This window comes from Microtus ochrogaster, chromosome 16, assembly GCF_000317375.1.
Source record: "Microtus ochrogaster isolate Prairie Vole_2 chromosome 16, MicOch1.0, whole genome shotgun sequence".
NCBI lineage: Eukaryota > Metazoa > Chordata > Mammalia > Rodentia > Cricetidae > Microtus > Microtus ochrogaster.
Genome location: NC_022018.1, coordinates 11,236,432 through 11,244,353, shown reverse-complemented (window position 1 = coordinate 11,244,353; position 7,922 = coordinate 11,236,432).

Genomic DNA, 7,922 nt, shown 5'->3' with positions numbered 1-7,922 from the left:
TTTCCATCCCTTTCTGTTTGTTTAGCATATCCTTTATAGTTCTATTTGACCTTTCTATAACTGCCTGACCTGTAGGATTATTTGGTATACCTATAATATGCTTTATATTATAATAAGCAAAAAAAGTTCATTTTCTTTCATATATATTCTGGACCATTGTCTGTCTTTGTTTGTGCAGGAATACCCATGATAACCATAGCTTCTAATAAGTGTGTGATTACTGAGGCAGCCTTTTCCGAGGTCAAGGCAGTTGTCCATTGAAAACCCAAATACGTGTTTATGGTGTGGTGCGCATATTTTAATTTTCCAAATTCTGTAAAGTGGAACACATCCATTCACCAGATCTCTTTCCTTTGAGTACCCTTTGGGTTACTCCCTGCAGGCAATGGTGTTTGATTATAGAAAGAGCAAGTAGGACATCTCTTTATAATCTCCTTAGCTTGTTGCCATGTAATAGGAAACTCTTTCTTTAAACCTTTACTATTGACATGATGTTTTTTATGAAATTTTGAGGCCTGAAACATACTTCCAATCAATAACTGATCAATTTTTGCATTACGTTGTGCTAGAGGACCTGACAGACCCGCATGGGATAGGATGTGAGTTGTGTAGTAGGATAACTTTCGGGAGTCAGGTCTCTCCTCCCACCGTGTGTTCCCAGAGTCACACTCAGAGGCCTTTACTGACCGAGCCATCTCGCTGGCCTTAAATTATTTTCAGTGTTCTTTATAATTAAGAAAGTTATTGGGAGGCCTTGGTGAGCGATAGGAATCAGAGACAGGTGTACTTGTGGAGCATGTGGGGACAGCATCTGGTCCCTCAGCTGTGGTCCTAAAGGCAAGGACATGACCTGGCCTGAGCAAGTAGGGGGAGGAGCCTCAGAGCAGCCAAGGGTCATGCAGGGAAGGAACAGAAGATGTGCTACCTCACCAGCTTGCTTCTGCCTGGCTCAGATTTGAAATAAACCTAAGGAACAGAAACCTGGGGGAGGTTACAAAGGTGGGCTCTCCCCTCGGAAACATCTTTCAAGATTTCACCAGCGGGGGTGTGGGGGGTGGCACACGCCTTTAATCCCAGCACTTGGGAGGTAGAGGCAGGCGGATCTCTGTGAGTTCGAGACCAGCCTGGTCTACAAGAGCTAGTTTCAGGACAGGCTCCAAAACCACAGAGAAACCCTGTCTCGAAAAACAAAAAAAAAAAAAAAAAAAGATCTCACCAGCAGGCAAAGCAGACCTTTCTGCTTGGGAGACTAAAGTGGGAGCTCGCCTTGAGCACTTCCAATAATATTTAACCTCTTTGTGCATGCTGTTACAATATTTTGATTTTCAGGCTGGAGAGATGGCTCAGTGAGTAAGAGCACCAGTTGCCCTTATAAAAGGACCAAGATTCGGTTCTCATCACCCACACGGTGACTGACAGACACCCATGCCTCCAGCTAGAGGACATCTAAAGCCTCTTCTGACTATCGAGGGCACGATGCATGGACATGTTTGCAAGCAAAACATTCATATTCCTCAGATAAAAACATATCTAAAAGTATTTTTAATATTTTGCATGCTATGTGTTTAGAAATGCAAACTATTTTAAAATTAGGTCCCAGAGATTAGAGTCATTGGGTGTTACTATGTTTACCTAATAATTGAGCCCTTTCCTGGAATGTATAAATCTCTGCCTCAGACTGGAAAAATAAATTAAACAGAAAGCATATTCCCCAAATAAAGGTCAGATGGGCTCTTTGTACCAGGAGTGAGGTTCCACGGCAAGTGTGCTGGGCACCTGGTATTTACTGCAGGCGGCTTCCTGTGAAGGCCCTGGAAAGGTTAATAAGAAGCACGTACAGGCCTGAACTGTTTTAACGGATATGTTTATGTTAGCTGTGTCCTCATTCTCTGAAGAATAAACAACACAAAAAGTGTAAGCATCTCATCTACAAGGCTGTCTGAACAAGAGCTGACCGAGGACAAGACCTATAGACACCCTAAGATAACAGGGGAAATCTCATGGGGCCTCAACTGGAACACTGAGTTTGGGGAGAAACAGTGTTCTCCAGGGAAGAGCCCCCTATCAATACCAAAAAGGCGGCATTGAAATCATGTACATACAGGTAACTTTAAAATGACTGAGCAGGCTGCATTAAATTTGTTTTATTATTTATTTATTTATTCATTCGTTTGTTTGCTTGTTTTTTTGAGACAGGGTGTCTTTGGCTGTTCTGGAACTCACTCTGTAGACCAGGCTGGCTTAGAACTCACAGAGATCCACCTGCCTCTGCCTCCTGAGTACTGGGCTTGAAGGTGTGCGTCACCTCTGCCCAGCTAGGCTTTCACTCTTAATCGAAATTAGGAGTCTGCCAGGCTGGTCTGTAATCGCAGAATTTGGGAGGCTAAGGCTGGAGGGTTAGGGTAGACATATTGAAGACTTGCTTATAAGATTAGACAGACAGACAGACAGACAGACAGACAGACATAATATAAGTAAGCAAGTCTGACGGTGGTGTTGGCACATGCCTATAAAAAATAAATAAAATATAAATAAATAAGCACTCTGGGCAGTGGTGGCACACACCTCTAATTCCAGCACTTGGGAGGCAGAAGCAGGCAGGTCTCTGTGAGTTCAAGGCTAGTCTGGTCTACAAAGTGAGTTCCAGGATAGCCAGTACTATTACACAGAGTAACCTTGTCTTGAAAAACCAACAAAACAAAACAAAAAGACCTTGGCAGAACCTGGGGCCTGGGAAAGAGAAACCTCCTCTACAAGTGGGGAAAGTAGAGTGGTCACATTCAAGTTTCAATCAGATAGTCTGTCGGCTCTGCTTTGGGGGTCATCTCTTTCACTTTATAAAATTTATTTCAAGGTTTATTTATTGTATTTATGTGCACAGCATGCACGGCTGCACGCACCTACACGTGTTTATGTGGCCCACATGCACGTGTGTGCCAGAGCCCTGGAGGCTAGAAGAGGGCACTAATACCCTGGAACCAGAGCTACCCGTAGCTGTCAGTTGCTGTATGGGTGCTAGAGATCCAGCTTGGGTCCTTAGCAAGAGCAGTAAGTGCTCTCAACTGCGAGGTAACTCCTCATTTGGAGCTATCTCTTTCCATTCTTGAGTCCCTTTTCCTCTGACTTGGCTCCCGTAAAGGCTACGCTAACACAAATAACAGGCCCTTCTGGATTTGGCAAGTCTCCATCTTACAAGCCTACCCCTGTTCTTGTATAAATATTAAACTTAGTTTCAAAGTTGTGTGTGGTGGCACACGTCTTTAAACCTAGCTCATGGGGGGGGGCGCGGGTAGAAACAGTTGAATCTCTGGGAGTTCAAGTCCAGCCTAATCTGTGTTTCAAGTTCCAGGCCAGCCAGAGGTACGTGCTGAGACACTGTCTCAAAAACAAACAAACAAAACAAGCAAACAAACAAAAGCCTTACTTTCATACTTACTGGTTTTTTTTATAAAAACAATATAATTACTCAAAATAAAACTGTTAGTTTTGTCTGTTTGTTTTTGTAGTTTTGCTTGTCTGTTCATTTCATTTATACTGATGTACAAAGAAATAACCAGGTGCTACTAAGATCCAAGAAAACCAAAGACAATAATAAGTACAGCTGGGCTGGGGATGTGGTTCTGTTGGTAGGTGCCCCTGATTTGGTCCCAAGCACCACACGAACTGGGCAAGCTGGAACATATCTGTAATCTCAGCACTTGGAAACCAAAGGCGAAAGGACCAAGAGTTCATCATCATTGTTGGCTGCACAGTGAGTTCAAAGGCAGCCTGGGCTACATAAAACCCTATCGCAAAAAAAGGAAACAAGAAAAGAAAGAAGGTACATTGCCGGTATGTGGAACTATCACCATAATTTTCAATCAGAGCCATATGTTGTGATGGATATTAATATGTTCTTTTTACTAGAAAGGAGACTTCCTCAGTGAAGTGCTACAAGTAGGTCAGAGCACCAACTAGTGACGCAGACAACAGTTGAACCTGGTCTGTCTGTCTTCAAGAGCCATGTATTCTGAGCTGGAGAGATGGCTTGGTTAAGAGTACTGACTGCTCTCCCAGAGGTCCAGAGTTCAATTCCCAGCAGCTACATGGTGGCTCACAACCATCTCTAATGAGATTTGGTGCCCTCTTCTGGCCTACAGGCACACATGCAGACAGAACACAGTATACATAATAAATAAATCTTCAAGTAAAAAGAAGATCCATTTTTTCCTACTTCATTTACTGTCAAAGTCATCTCTATCACTGAAATTGGTATTTCACCTGGCAGCTCAGTGTCTATACCGTACAGACAGGAGCCTAGGCTGGGAGAGACGCACAAACAGGAAGCTGGCAGCTCAGTGTCTATACCATACAGACAGGAGCCTAGGCTGGGAGAGACGCACAAACAGGAAGCTGGCAGCTCAGTGTCTATACCGTACAGGTGGGAGACAAGTAATCCAGTGTGAGACTTCAGAGAGGACACAAGAGGTCGGAGTCGAGAGATGCCTGTAGGTCTTAGAAGGGTGAGTTTGAAAGGGTGCTCGTTAGTCAAGACACCGAGAACTTCTGGCTGTACTGTTCACGCTACTCCAGTTTAATAACAAGCTGTATTTTAAAACAAAGATGCGCTCAATTTCACGTTAGACATTCATTAAAATAAGTCACATAAGAAAGTTGATCTGTATCGGGAGGGAAACACCCTGGGACGAGGCTTGGCCCTGTAAATGAGGTTTGTAATGTCTGGTGAGCTCTGGTTCCCTCTTGTTAGGACAAGGCTGGTTTCCCGGTCCCACTCACTCCCAAATCACAAGCCGGGGCACTAAAAGTCAACCGCCTTGATGAGTATCTCTGTTTACTTTCTAACTAAGGGGTTTTAACGAAGGCTATTAGAACATAGGGAGGTGTTTAATCTGTCCATCTGTTTGTTTTTAGAACTCGGACTCCTTTCATTTGTGGTCCTCGGTAAGTAGCAGCTGGGAGGGTTTTACTTATACAAAAAGATGAGCTCCGTAATTGTCAATTTCCCTAAGTTTCTAGTGCCTGTCCGGGGTTGTCTTGAAATGGGGGAGGGGAAGTTATCAAGGATGAGCTGAGATTCCCTGATGCTTGAAGTCTAGGGCGCTGCCTTTTTTCAGTTCTTACCTTCATCCTCCTCCCTGCCCTCACAGCTCCTCTGAATTTTCAGAAGGAGCCTTGAAAGAAAAGTCCTGTGTCACACTGAGTAGCCAGTCACACAAAGTAGGCAGCAGTAGCTAGACTACAGGGTGACAGAAGAGACTGACTCAAGACATGTGGGAGGGAGTCTTGGGGAAAGGAATACTCAGGCACCCCTTCAACCCAATATCCTTTAAATGGCTGAGGACATTTTCTGTAGATAGGAAGGGTATCGCTCTTTATGGTTAAAATAAAGGATCTATAGCCGGGCGGTGGTGGCGCACGCCTGTAATCCCAGCACTCGGGAGGCAGAGGCAGGCGGATCTCTGTGAGTTCGAGGCCAGCCTGGTCTACCAAGGGAGTTCCAGGACAGGCTCCAAAGCTACAGAGAAACCCTGTCTCGAAAAACCAAAAAAAATAAATAAATAAATAAAGGATCTATTACACTCACTGAATGTAGTAATATTGCCATTGCTTTAATAGTCTCTCATCTCATACTTTTTCTTTCATGGGAATAGCAATAGTTGCTCACCAATCAGGAAGGACATTTACATTCGCAAATTTTTACTCAAACTGTATTTACGAGGACTGGGGACATGGTTCAATGGTTAAAAGCACTAACGGCTCTTATAGAGGACCCAGGTTCAATTCCCAGCTCTGACGTGACTGCTAACAACCAGCTGCAACTCTGGGTTCAGGGGATATTACACTCTCTTCTGACATCTGCAGCTATCAGGCGTACACATGGTGCACAAACATACATGCAGGTAAAACACTCGTACACATAAAATAATATATACATACATATGTTTTGCTAGTTTTCCTGTCATGAAAACAATTTTAACTTCTTCAGAGTTCTTGTTCTTTCACGAATTTTCTTTGAGGAGTTTGTGAGCTGGGAAACCTCCTAAAAGACATTCCCACAGTTTTCAAAATGCAGAAAACAAGCCAGGTGTGGTACACACCTGCAATTCCAGCACTTGGAAGTGGAGAAAGGAGAAGCAGGAGCTCAAAGGGTACATAAGACCCTGATCCAAAATGTAGTAATAGGAGTGGCAGGCCGCTTCCCGCCACCCGGCTAGCTTTACCTGAAATAATTACATGGAAACTGTATTCTTTTAAACACTGCTTGACCCGTTAGCTTTAGCCTCTTACTGGCTAGCTCTTACATATTGATCTAACCCATTTCTAATAATCTGTGTAGCCCACGAGGTGGCTTACCAGGGAAGATCTTAACCTGCGTCTGTCTGGAGTGGGAGAATCATGGCGACTCCTGACTCGGCTTCTTTCTCCCAGCATTCTGTTCTGTTTACTCCACCCACCCAAGGGTTGGCTTATCAAATAGGCCTAGGCAGTTTCTTTATTAATTAACCAATGAAAGCAACAGATTAGAAACAAATCACTCCCACATCATTTCCTCTTTTTCTGTTTAGACAAAAAAGAAGGCTTTCATTTTAACAGTAAAACTACATATAGCAAAACAGTTATCAAGCAAGAATTACAGTTACAATATTTATATCTATTTTATCTTTTATCATAACTAAGGAAAACTATAACTATAACTAACCATTCTTCAACTCCATCAAAGATGCCAGAAGGATATAATATTACTTAAGTAAACAAGAAATCCAAAACTCTGGAAATGACAGAGACATCTCGCTGCCTGAACAGTCACCCAAAGTTCCTCTGTACTGTTGGGGCATCCATCTTCGGCCTTCAGGCCCATAGTATCCAGCAGACATTTCCATGAAGCACAAAAATTTAAAGACAATTCAGTCACTATCTGCTGTGTCCTGCAGAATGTCTCGCAGACTCTTTCATGAGTCAGGAACCCCGAAAGACCATCTCGCCTTTAGGCAAGTTCAGCAGTCCTCTCTCTGCGAGTTCTCTGTGTCCAGTTCATGCATCAGTCCAGGCAAGAGCAGTTTCTTGGCCAAATGGCTATCAAACTCCATAAGGAGCCTCTTCAATGCTCATCTTCCTCTTGAAGTAGCTGGGGCTGCCAGTAGCAGACATGTCTCATTGTCATGAAAAGCCCTAAGTTATTAAAACATTAAATGCCATATTCTGCAGTCTTTGAAAGATATGAAGAATGCCTATCTAACTAAAATATATCTCTATATATCTAGAAAATCTAACTAACATGACTACAAGCTTGACTATTATTGATGATTATCATTAACAACCTATATTTCCTAATTATGCATTACATTTTAAATGAACTACACAATCACAATACCTTAATCAAGATCAGAAATACATACACATATAACATAATTGACCTTAAAATCCATACCAATGTAAATTATTCATATCTATATCACCAAAAGACAGAGAGATGGAGCCAAGAAGGTGACTTGGCCAGCGTCTTGGTTACTGTTCTATCGCTGTAAAGAGACACCATGACCAAGGCAACTCTTATGAAAGAAAGCATGTAAATGGGACTGGCTCATGGTTTCAGAAGTTTAGTCCTTTATCAGCACTGTGGGACTGGGAAGGCAGGCAGGCAGTGGTCAAAAGCTGCATTCATAGCGTGGGGGGTTGGGGGTAGCGTGGACTTTTGGAAGGGATATAGAGAGGTGTGGGCTTTTGGATGATCACAACCCACCCCCCAGTGACATACTTCCTCCAACAAGGACCTCCTAATCCTTATAATCAAAGAGTTTCACTCTCTAGTAACTAAGCACTCGATTGTATGAGCCCATGGGGGCCATTCGCTTGCGAACCTGACAACCTGAGTTCAATCTCCAGAACCCAGAGTGAAAGGAGAGAGCCAGATCCCAAAAGTT